The following is a 9,858-nucleotide window of genomic DNA, read 5'->3' on the forward strand; positions in this document are numbered from 1 at the left end:
GATGGGCATCGTCATCTACACTGCCGGCCTGCCTCCGTCGCCGCCGACTGGTGTCATCGCCTATACGGTTGGTCGGCCACACCACCGTTCATGGGCGTCCACGTCTTCACCGACCGGCTGGCCTTCGCCGCCGCCGACTGGTGTTTCCGCCTGCACGGCTGGCCTATTATGCCGCCGCTGTTGGGCGTCTACGACTTCACCACCGGCCTGCCTCCACCGCCGCCGACTGGTGTTTCCGCCTGCACGGCTGGCCTACTATGCCGCAGCTGTTGGGCGTCTACGACTTCACCACCGGCTCGCCGTCGTCGCCGCCGACTGGTGTCTTCGCCTATACGGTCGGTTGGTCACACCACCGTTGATGGGCATCGTCATCTACACCGCCGGCCTGCCTCCGTCGCCGCCGACTGGTGTCCCCGCCTATACGGTCGGTTGGTCACACCACCGTTCATGGGCGTCCACGTCTTCACCGACCGGCTGGCCTTCGCCGACTGGTGTTTCCGCCTGCACGGCTGGCCTATTATGCCGCCGTTGTTGGATGTCTACATCTTCACCGTTGGCTCACCTTCGTTGCCGTCGACTGGTGTTTCCGCTTACACGGCTAGCCTATTATGCCGCCGTTAGTGGGCATCTTCGCTTTCACCGTCGACCGCCTTCGTCGCCGCCGACTGGTGTCTTCATTGTCATTGATGGACGACTTTGTTCCCACATTGGCCACTTCTGCCATCACCAAGGGGAATATTACAAAGCTAAGTCATCATTTATTTTATTCTTTATATGATATTTTTCCTTTTCCTCTGCCTCACTACACCAATTGGTCTTCCATTGAGTAGTGAGTCGGGGGCTACAGATGTTATATCATATTTTTCATAATATTTATCTTGATTGCTTGCGACATAATCTGAGTACAAAAGTACCTATCGAGTTATGGAGTTCTATCTTCCTATGCTTTCCGTTTGGTTTGCCAATGGATGGTTGCCTTTGGGCCGATTCCTAGCACCCGGGGGCTCGTTGGATGGACCGAGTAACGCAAGGTGCTAAGTATTATTCGGAATAAATCAAAAGCATAGAGATAAGATAATTTATTTTCTGCTCTTAATAATTGCAAAAGTACCCGAGTAGTAAACTCCGATCCGTGAAACTTTGTTCCATTAATGACGAACTCATGTCACTCATATGCATGTTTGGGAAGTGCTTAGGCCGACTCCCAGTGCTTGGTGGCTATGACTAGTCGGGCAGAGTGTTTAAACGTAATGAGTCATCCGCTCGGGGAAATCAAAATTAACAAGAGAAGAAATACATATTTTAAAATACTTGATTTTTTCTCGAGTATTATATTTATATCAGATACTACTCATCCTATATGTTTGTTCTGCAGGATCCAGATCCAGATATGCATAAAAGGGATTCATGGCTTTAAGCTTATCTCTTACGCTCCAGGAATGGATCAGTCAGAACATCACCACCGGCTCGCCTCGACCGCCGCCGACTGGTGTTTCCGCCTGCACGGCTGGCCTACTATGCTGCCGTTGTTGGGCGTCTACGTCTTCACCGACCGGCCGCCTCGTCCGCTGCCGACTGGTGTTTCCGCCTGCACGGCTGGCCTTTATGCCGCCGTTGTTGGGCGTCTACGTCTTCACCGACCGGCTTGCCTTCGCCGCCGCCGACTGGTGTTTCTGCCTGCACGGCTGGCCTTTATGCCGCCGTTGTTGGGCGTCTACGTCTTTACCGATCGGCTTGCCTTCGCCGCCGCCGGCTGGTGTTTCCGCCTGCACGGCTGGCCTTTATGCCGCCGTTGTTGGGCGTCTACATCTTCACCGACCGGCTTGCCTTCGCCGCCGCCGACTGGTGTTTCCGCCTGCACGGCTGGCCTTTATGCCGCCGTTGTTGGGCGTCTACGTCTTCACCGACCGGCTTGCCTTCGCCGCCGCCGACTGGTGTTTCCGCCTGCACGGCTGGCCTTTATGCCGCCGTTGTTGGGCGTCTACGTCTTCACCGACCGGCTTGCCTTCGCCGCCGCCGACTGGTGTTTCCGCCTGCACGGCTGGCCTTTATGCCGCCGTTGTTGGGCGTCTACGTCTTTACCGACCGGCTTGCCTTCGCCGCTGCCGACTGGTGTTTCCGCCTGCACGGTTGGCCTTTATGCCGCCGTTGTTGGGCGTCTACGTCTTCACCGACCGGACGCCTCGACCGCCGCCGACTGGTGCTTCCGCCTGCACGGCTGGCCTTTATGCCGCCGTTGTTGGGCGTCTACGTCTTCACCGACCGGCCGCCGCATCCGCCGCTGACTGGTGTCACCGCCTGCACGGCTGGCCTGTTATAACGCCAACTGATGCTATCTTCTTCACGGCTGGCTACATCGCTGTCACTACTAATAGGCATCAGTATCTTCAACACAAGCTACCTACGTTTGCCATGGCTGCCGACTGGTTTCTTCACTTCCATGGCTGCATGATTCTGCCAGTGTTGATTGGCCTTACCATCTTCATCGCTGGTCGTCTCGTCTGCTGCTGACTAGTGCCCTCGCCTCTACATCTGGTTTATACAGCTACCACTACTGATGGACATCATCGTCTTCCGCCGCCGACTCGTCTTCACTACCGGTTTGCTTCTGTTGCCGCCGACTCGTGTTCACTTCATCACGGCAACACAACTTTGTCATCATGGTGGAGCGACTTCATCTTTATTATCTTCGGCACTGGCAAACTCTATTGCTGCTACTTCACAAGTTTTGCTACATCACCAACCATGACGTTGTTGTGAATCTCGACATATCGGCATGCGATGCCGTGTTATTTAATTACAACAAGTGGCTCTCCAACATTCATGATTTCTACTTGGACATCTTCAACACATATCTTCAATCAAGTGATGACTACTCGACAACAAGAAGCTATAATTCTCGACTCTATGTTCAGTTGTTTCCCAACTAATCAAAGAGTCGGGGGCTACACAAATACATGGCTCAAAATTTGACAAGCTTTATGTCAAGATGAAGCAATCAATTAATCAGCCAACAAGTCAACTCTGGGAGTCATCAATTTTGTCTTCGCTTCAGATCAGTAGGTCAAGATTAAATTTACATGTCTGGGAGTTTGGAGTCATCAACCAATCAACTCATATCAGATTCACTGAGTTGAACAACAGCATATACTTTCCTCCAAGTGAAGCATCTACAACAGTTTGATGGATTATTGTCACTGACATCATCACCAGCACCTCTGCTTCATCGGATCTGACATTCCGCCGTTGCTAATGGATGATTAAGACTTCGCCAACTTGCTATTTCGCCTTCACGGTTGACCAACTATGCAAACGCTGATGAGCGTCTTCGTCATTATCATCGGCAATTACACCGCTATTGACTGGATCACCGACATCGTCATCTTCATGATTGGTGGATTTCGTCATCGCCTTTGATCTGCCTCGTCTGTCACCGACTGATTATTTCGCTGCCATGGCTACACAACTTTATCGCTGGGCACCTTCATCTTCATTGATGGCTGACCTGACTGTTGCCGACTGGTTTCTTCGCCTCCACGGCTGTGCAACTTCATCACTTTTGATTGGTATCACTATCTTCACTACCACCAATATTTTTGCCACCTCTGTTGGGCAATATTATCTCTATATTGGTCGTCTTGTCTCTATGCCAACTGCGTCAGCTACCATCAATGAACAATCGTGACTACGTGCTCAGGGGCTTACTAGCTCAATTACAAGTATTATATCTTCAATTTGGACTTGCTCCGGATACATGCAACATGAATTCATGATCATAGGTCTATTTTATATGCTCAAAGACTGGACTATTTATTATTCCCCGTAAGGGTTATCAACTGAATACTTGCGCCAGTCGGGATTCAATTGTTACATCTATTTTGGAGTATCCCATAAGGGATAATCACTCAGATCAGAAGCTATTCATATGAGCTACGCTTGGTCTATATTACCCGGAAGATTTATTACTCGGGAGCATGTTATATGCGTCATCCTTTAAAGGGTGTCGAAGGCATATTTTTTGGCCTAGGCCTAATATGTCTGCAGCCCATATTTTCAGGTGTGGCCTGTCACGTTCTTTTAGGGACTTAGGCACTTTTTGCTTAGGCCAAAGTGCGCGTGATCTAGTGCCCAATACCTTAAAATCCTTTTATACCGCAGTTACTCAACTTTTTAGGAGTTGGTACAATGCATCTTAAAAGGTGTCAAACAGTAAAGCTTTATATAGCTGCCCCGCTGACTTTTTATATAGTCATGGCGCTGTTTGGGTTTATCAAGCAATTGATTGGATACAACATCATTGCTTTTTGCCACGTAAGTGTGCATTTTTATTGACCAATATTATGGCTTAGGCTGATTATATATTTTGGTCATTTTCCAGACGATTGATAAATCCTTATGAGTTTATTTACTCGGATTTTATACCACATATGCCATATATTTCCAGGTGTGGTGAAACCATGTGTCTTTTAGGGACTAAAGCACGTCTGTTAAAGCAGTGTGCGCATGGCGTATGCCCAATACTTTGGAAATTTATTTATTCACAACATACAAGCTTCTTTATAGCTGTTTTGCTATGTGAATTTTCAATAATGTAGCCAACTTTAGGTTACACTCATCATATTTTACAAAGCAGTCGGTATATCACTTGGATCATGTTATTTGGAGGATTCACACCGCATATGCTATATATTGATATCAAGTCACTTGGTTGATTACAATTATCAAAACCACTCGGTTGGTTGGATTATTTATTCCTTGACTATATGCTTGGTTTGTTCAATTAACCACATTGTCGGGGGCTACACCTATTAGGTGCATCTAGTCGGTGCACCTGACTTTATTTTCCAGCCCTCCACAGTCTTCAGATTTGGTAAAAGTACTCGGGAGACCATGACAAAGATGATTGAAGCACTCGGCTTTGGAGTAATCTGGTTCGAGAGAAGATTATCTTTTCGACTGCGAAGGTCTCAGGGGCTACTGTGGATATTATGGGTACCCCATACCCACATGGCATGGTTATCCGACTAGTTATAGAGGATAACTTATATATATGAAATATGTAACAGATCATGACTTGGGTATTACGTTTCCCTGTATATTATGGAACGGCCTAAAGTCCTGGTTTGATAAGATTGTAAAGTAGATTTAGGAAACCGATACCGTATTGGTTAATGTTTCTATCTTGTAACCCTGCCCCCCAACCTATATAAGGAGGGCAGGGAGCCCCCTCTAGGGGCATGAGACAACCTGATCGTCAGATCAATACACACTCGGCGGATTCAAATCCCCAAACAGGAGTAGGGTATTACCTCTCATTGAGAGAGCCTGAACCTGTCTAAATCATTTGTCTCCGCATCCATCCACTTTTAGGTCTCGTGCGCTACCCCCTTTTATTATTGCCGAATTCATGTTTCGACAAAGATGTTTTAAAATTTTAAACCTTGCCAGTCTTATTAAAAATAAACCCTCCAAAAACCTTATTTATAAGTATGAAACTTTTGCCCCGTCGATCAGATACTACCATACCAACCCCCGGGGTGTGAAAGTATCGTGTTGCCACGCCAGTTACACTAGCATGAAGCGCCAGATAGATTGATATGGTAATAAGACAACATTGTTGAACGTTTTTATCAATAGTTGAGAGTGTAAAATGAGTCAAAAGTGCTCCGACGACATAGTTCAGGGGAGTAAAATAAATATTTTTCAGTTTTTTTAAGGGTAGGGTTCTCTTGGTTATTAGTCTAAATATAACTTTTCACTGAACCAACGAGGGGTTTAAGATGGACTACGTTCAACAAAGTCAAGAAAAATCCTTGCAAACGTGGACTAGTTGCACTCAACCTCACATGGGGCAGCATATGCTTCTACTAGTAGCTTGGCTAAACCCAGGTACGTCCAACCCTGCGTCGGCGCGCCCTCTCTGCTGTAGGCTCTACAACTGCGTTACAAGCACTACATTTGAAGAATTATCTCTCTTTTCATAACATTGATTGGATAACTTACATTTCTACTATCATGACAGTTTTTTTTTTCAGAACTACTGAATCTTACTACAGCTAAGACAATTTATGTTGATCACTTAAAAAAATCATTGTCGTTTCATCAAAGAAAAGATAGAACTTATGTATAAATTGACAGTGTTGACTTGAATTGATTAATTCAAATCTGCCTAGTTCCCTCTATTAGTCAATTCAGGTCAACACTCTGATCAATTTAATGGGAGGTGTCAGCACTGTCTGACTGTAAATTAGAATCAGCCATTAATCAAATTGACACAAATCTTACAAGTACCGAGAAATTTGCCTACATATCAGATCTCCGTCCTTCAAGCCGGTGCTAAGCAATGATTAAGATACTGAACGGTTAGAAAACCGGTTCCGCAATTGAAATTCAAAATCAAACACGAAAAAACACCATAAAATATCTAAACACAATAACAACACCACCTAGATATGATATTTGTTAATGAGATTCAGTATAACCTACTCTACTAGAAAAATGATTTTTAGCAACGATGGTCTTTTATTTTTCTAAACGGGTATGACCCTCGGAGCTAAATAGCCACCTAGGAAAATGTACATCGGGGTGGAGCTCACCGTCCGCCTGCGAAAATCAATTTTTCCAGGTGGACTCTACACCTTTATTTTCACAGGCGGACCTCTTAAGTGATCCGTCTGAAAAAAATATGATCTTTGCAGGCGGAACCTTATATGGTCCCCTTGCAAAAATCATGCCTCCACAAAAATAAATCTAGCCATCCTTATCCTCTCCTCTCCACCACTCATTTCCCTCCCCCTCCTCTCTCTCTCTCCGTCTCTCTCACTTATAAAAAATCCTCCGTCGGCTCCCTCCTCCCCACCTCCGCCGCCGGCTCCCTCCTCCCCGCCTCTGCCGCCGGCTCCCTCCTCGCCACCGGTGGGCTCCCTCCTTGACGAGGACGATGACCGCGACGCCGACGGCTCCCCTCAGCCGCGACGACGACAACCTTCGCGACTCCCTGAAGTTGCGGATCCACCGGCTCCCCTCCTCCCCGCCTCTGCCGCCGGCCGCCGGCTCCGGGCCTCTGCCGTCGGCTCCCTCCTCTGCGCCTCCGCCGCTGGCTCCCTCCTCGACGACAACGACGACCTTCGCGATACCGCGAAGCTACGGATCCACCGGCTTCCCTCCTCCCCGCATCCGCCGCCGTCTCCCCTCCTCGTCATCGGCTCCCTCCTCCCCGCCTCCGCCGCTGGCTTCCCCCTCGACGATGACGATGACCACGACGCCGCCAGCTCCCCTCAACCGCGACGACGACGACGACGACTGCCGCCAACACGACGACTACCGGGACCACGACGCGACGACGTCGCCAATGCTTGTGGGGACGGCAGCGGACGGAGGAGGAGAGCCATCATTGGCCGGAGGGAGAGGCTGGCGGTGGTGCGTCTTTTTTTTTTAATTTTCTGAAATGTGCTTTGCAGGCGGGTGAATCTACCGCTTGTGAATATATCGTCCGCCTGGAAAAATTGATTTTCGCAAGCGGGCCCGCCTGCGATAATCATCTATTGTCACAGTCGTTTGCTTACAGGCGGAACGCCGGTCCGCCTGAAAAGATGGATTTGGTTCGCCTGCAAAAACCTTTTTTCTTGTAGTGCTACATCCCTATAGCATTGATTGCAGGCGCTCCTCCCCGATTCGACATAATTATAGTGTATCGGAGCTACAACGACCATCAATTGGATGCTACCGACAACCATTATCTCTCGCCTATGCTAAGTCACCATGCATGCGGTTATAACAGATCCGCCTCTCTATTTATCAGAGAGCATAGAACAGAGTCCCACTCTTACTCTATCATAATACCTAATGCAACTTTAAGGTCTAAACTGTAACCAATGGCGATTCAGAAAATTTTTTGAGCCTGGACAAGCCTAACTGTAGCAAGTATATGAGACTAGTATATATTATCTTTGAAGAAAAAGAAGATGGTGGTATAGAGTTCTATCGCTTTGGCTTCAAGCTACATAACATAAAGCAGACAATGGGAGTATTGGAAGAACACATCGAGCACTCCATTAGAACTAGCGCTGTGGCAGATTAAGCAGTAAATTAATCATCTTACTGCTTCATTAGGTGGAGCCTGGGCACTTGCCCGTCCTGACCGGGCCCTGGCTCCGCCATTGACTGTAACTAACTTTGTACATATATTTGATATAAATTCTCACATAAAAACAAATTAACGCTCGCATTGGTATGCGACCAGTCCCCACCTAGCTTTGTCATGATTTCCTAAGCTTACATGTCGATTGACTTTGAATTTGGATATACATCAACCAGATCTCTTGCATGGCATTGGACTTGCTTATTGGCTTAATTTGTTCGGGATGGGATTCTCTTAGGAAAAGTGAGCTGCAATGATGGCTGATTGGGGAAAATGAATTCCCGAGTAGGTTGATCTTCAACCCAGTACAGTAGTCCTATTGCGAGTTTCTTTTTTTTTTTCCTTTTTTTTTGTCAGGGCTGGGTTGGGCATGCAATTGTTCACCAAAAGCGTAGCGGATGCATGATCGATTCATCATTGGTAGTATAACCCAAAAAAGATACTGGCTCAAGAGATAAAGTAGTTTGTAGGATAAAAATGGTTTGAATTAAGTATCCACAGTACTACAAGCACCCTTGTTTCCAACAGAGGAAGATAGCATAATGTAAAGTTACAACCCACAAAATACTAGTAAAGTTTAACATGCAAAGATATCACATCATTATCCACGAATAATTATTATAACTTAAACATCATGCAAGCATGCTATATTATCTATAGTTCTAGAATTTATTAAATTTTAGAGCTTTAAAATTCAAGCATATTAAATCATCATTTTACATAATTCACATGATATTTCAATATATATCTCTCATTTATTTTTTATTATATAACTATATAGTTCATCCTCACTTATTAATGTTATTTCTCTTTTCCCTCATTAAGTCATATCCTAGCCCTTAGATGATTAATCTATGATCTAAATTATCTTTTTTTTTCTTTTCTCATTGAGCCATATCACCTCAATTGTCTTTAGCCCTTAGATGATTAATCTATGGTTTAAATTATCTCCATTCTTTTCTTCTCTCATAAAGCCACATTATGTTACTTTTACATTTGAATCATCATTCTATATGCTATTTAAATTATCGTAAACCACATCAACTTATGTAAAGTAATATCATCTAGTAGGGGCTGATGTAGCATGGGGGCGGGGTCTCGAGCCTCCACTACTAGTATGAGGACCATGGGAGCCCCACGAAGCCCCACTAAATTTTTGTGCTATAAGTTGATAGGAAGGGGGCTACAACCTTGTCTAGTTTCTTCAGACCCTCCTGTTATTTCTTCCTACATCCGCCATTGTCGTCTAGCTACTGTACACATTATTTTTACTTATTGTTATCATAGTATTTTTCTTATTTATGATGACTTTTCAAAAGGTAACTAGGCTGGTCCTTAGGTCCAAAGTTTATGTCACTATTGTGGGTGCATATAGATTCGATATCATTTTCGACAATGGATATACTGGCCACTGATAGATCTGGTACTGAAAACCCGTTGTTTACATTGGAGGCCTGTATTGCTCCACCAAAAAGCTTGTAGAGGACACCCAGACTTTACATTATATTAGCTGATCAAAGTGAACATCTCAAATCAATTCGCAAGCATGATATAAACTCCGAAGCCTCAAGTAAACAACATAGGGGATATTGCTAGGACTTTAGCCTGTCAGTCAACTTCAGCCTGAGATGTGTCCGTCAAACCACATGAATGCGGTGACCAGATGTGTTACACATTCAGGAGACTTGACAAAAAAAAGGCTAAAACTCTACGACATC

Source organism: Oryza sativa, chromosome 12, assembly GCF_034140825.1.
Source record: "Oryza sativa Japonica Group chromosome 12, ASM3414082v1".
NCBI classification, from domain to species: Eukaryota; Viridiplantae; Streptophyta; class Magnoliopsida; order Poales; family Poaceae; genus Oryza; species Oryza sativa.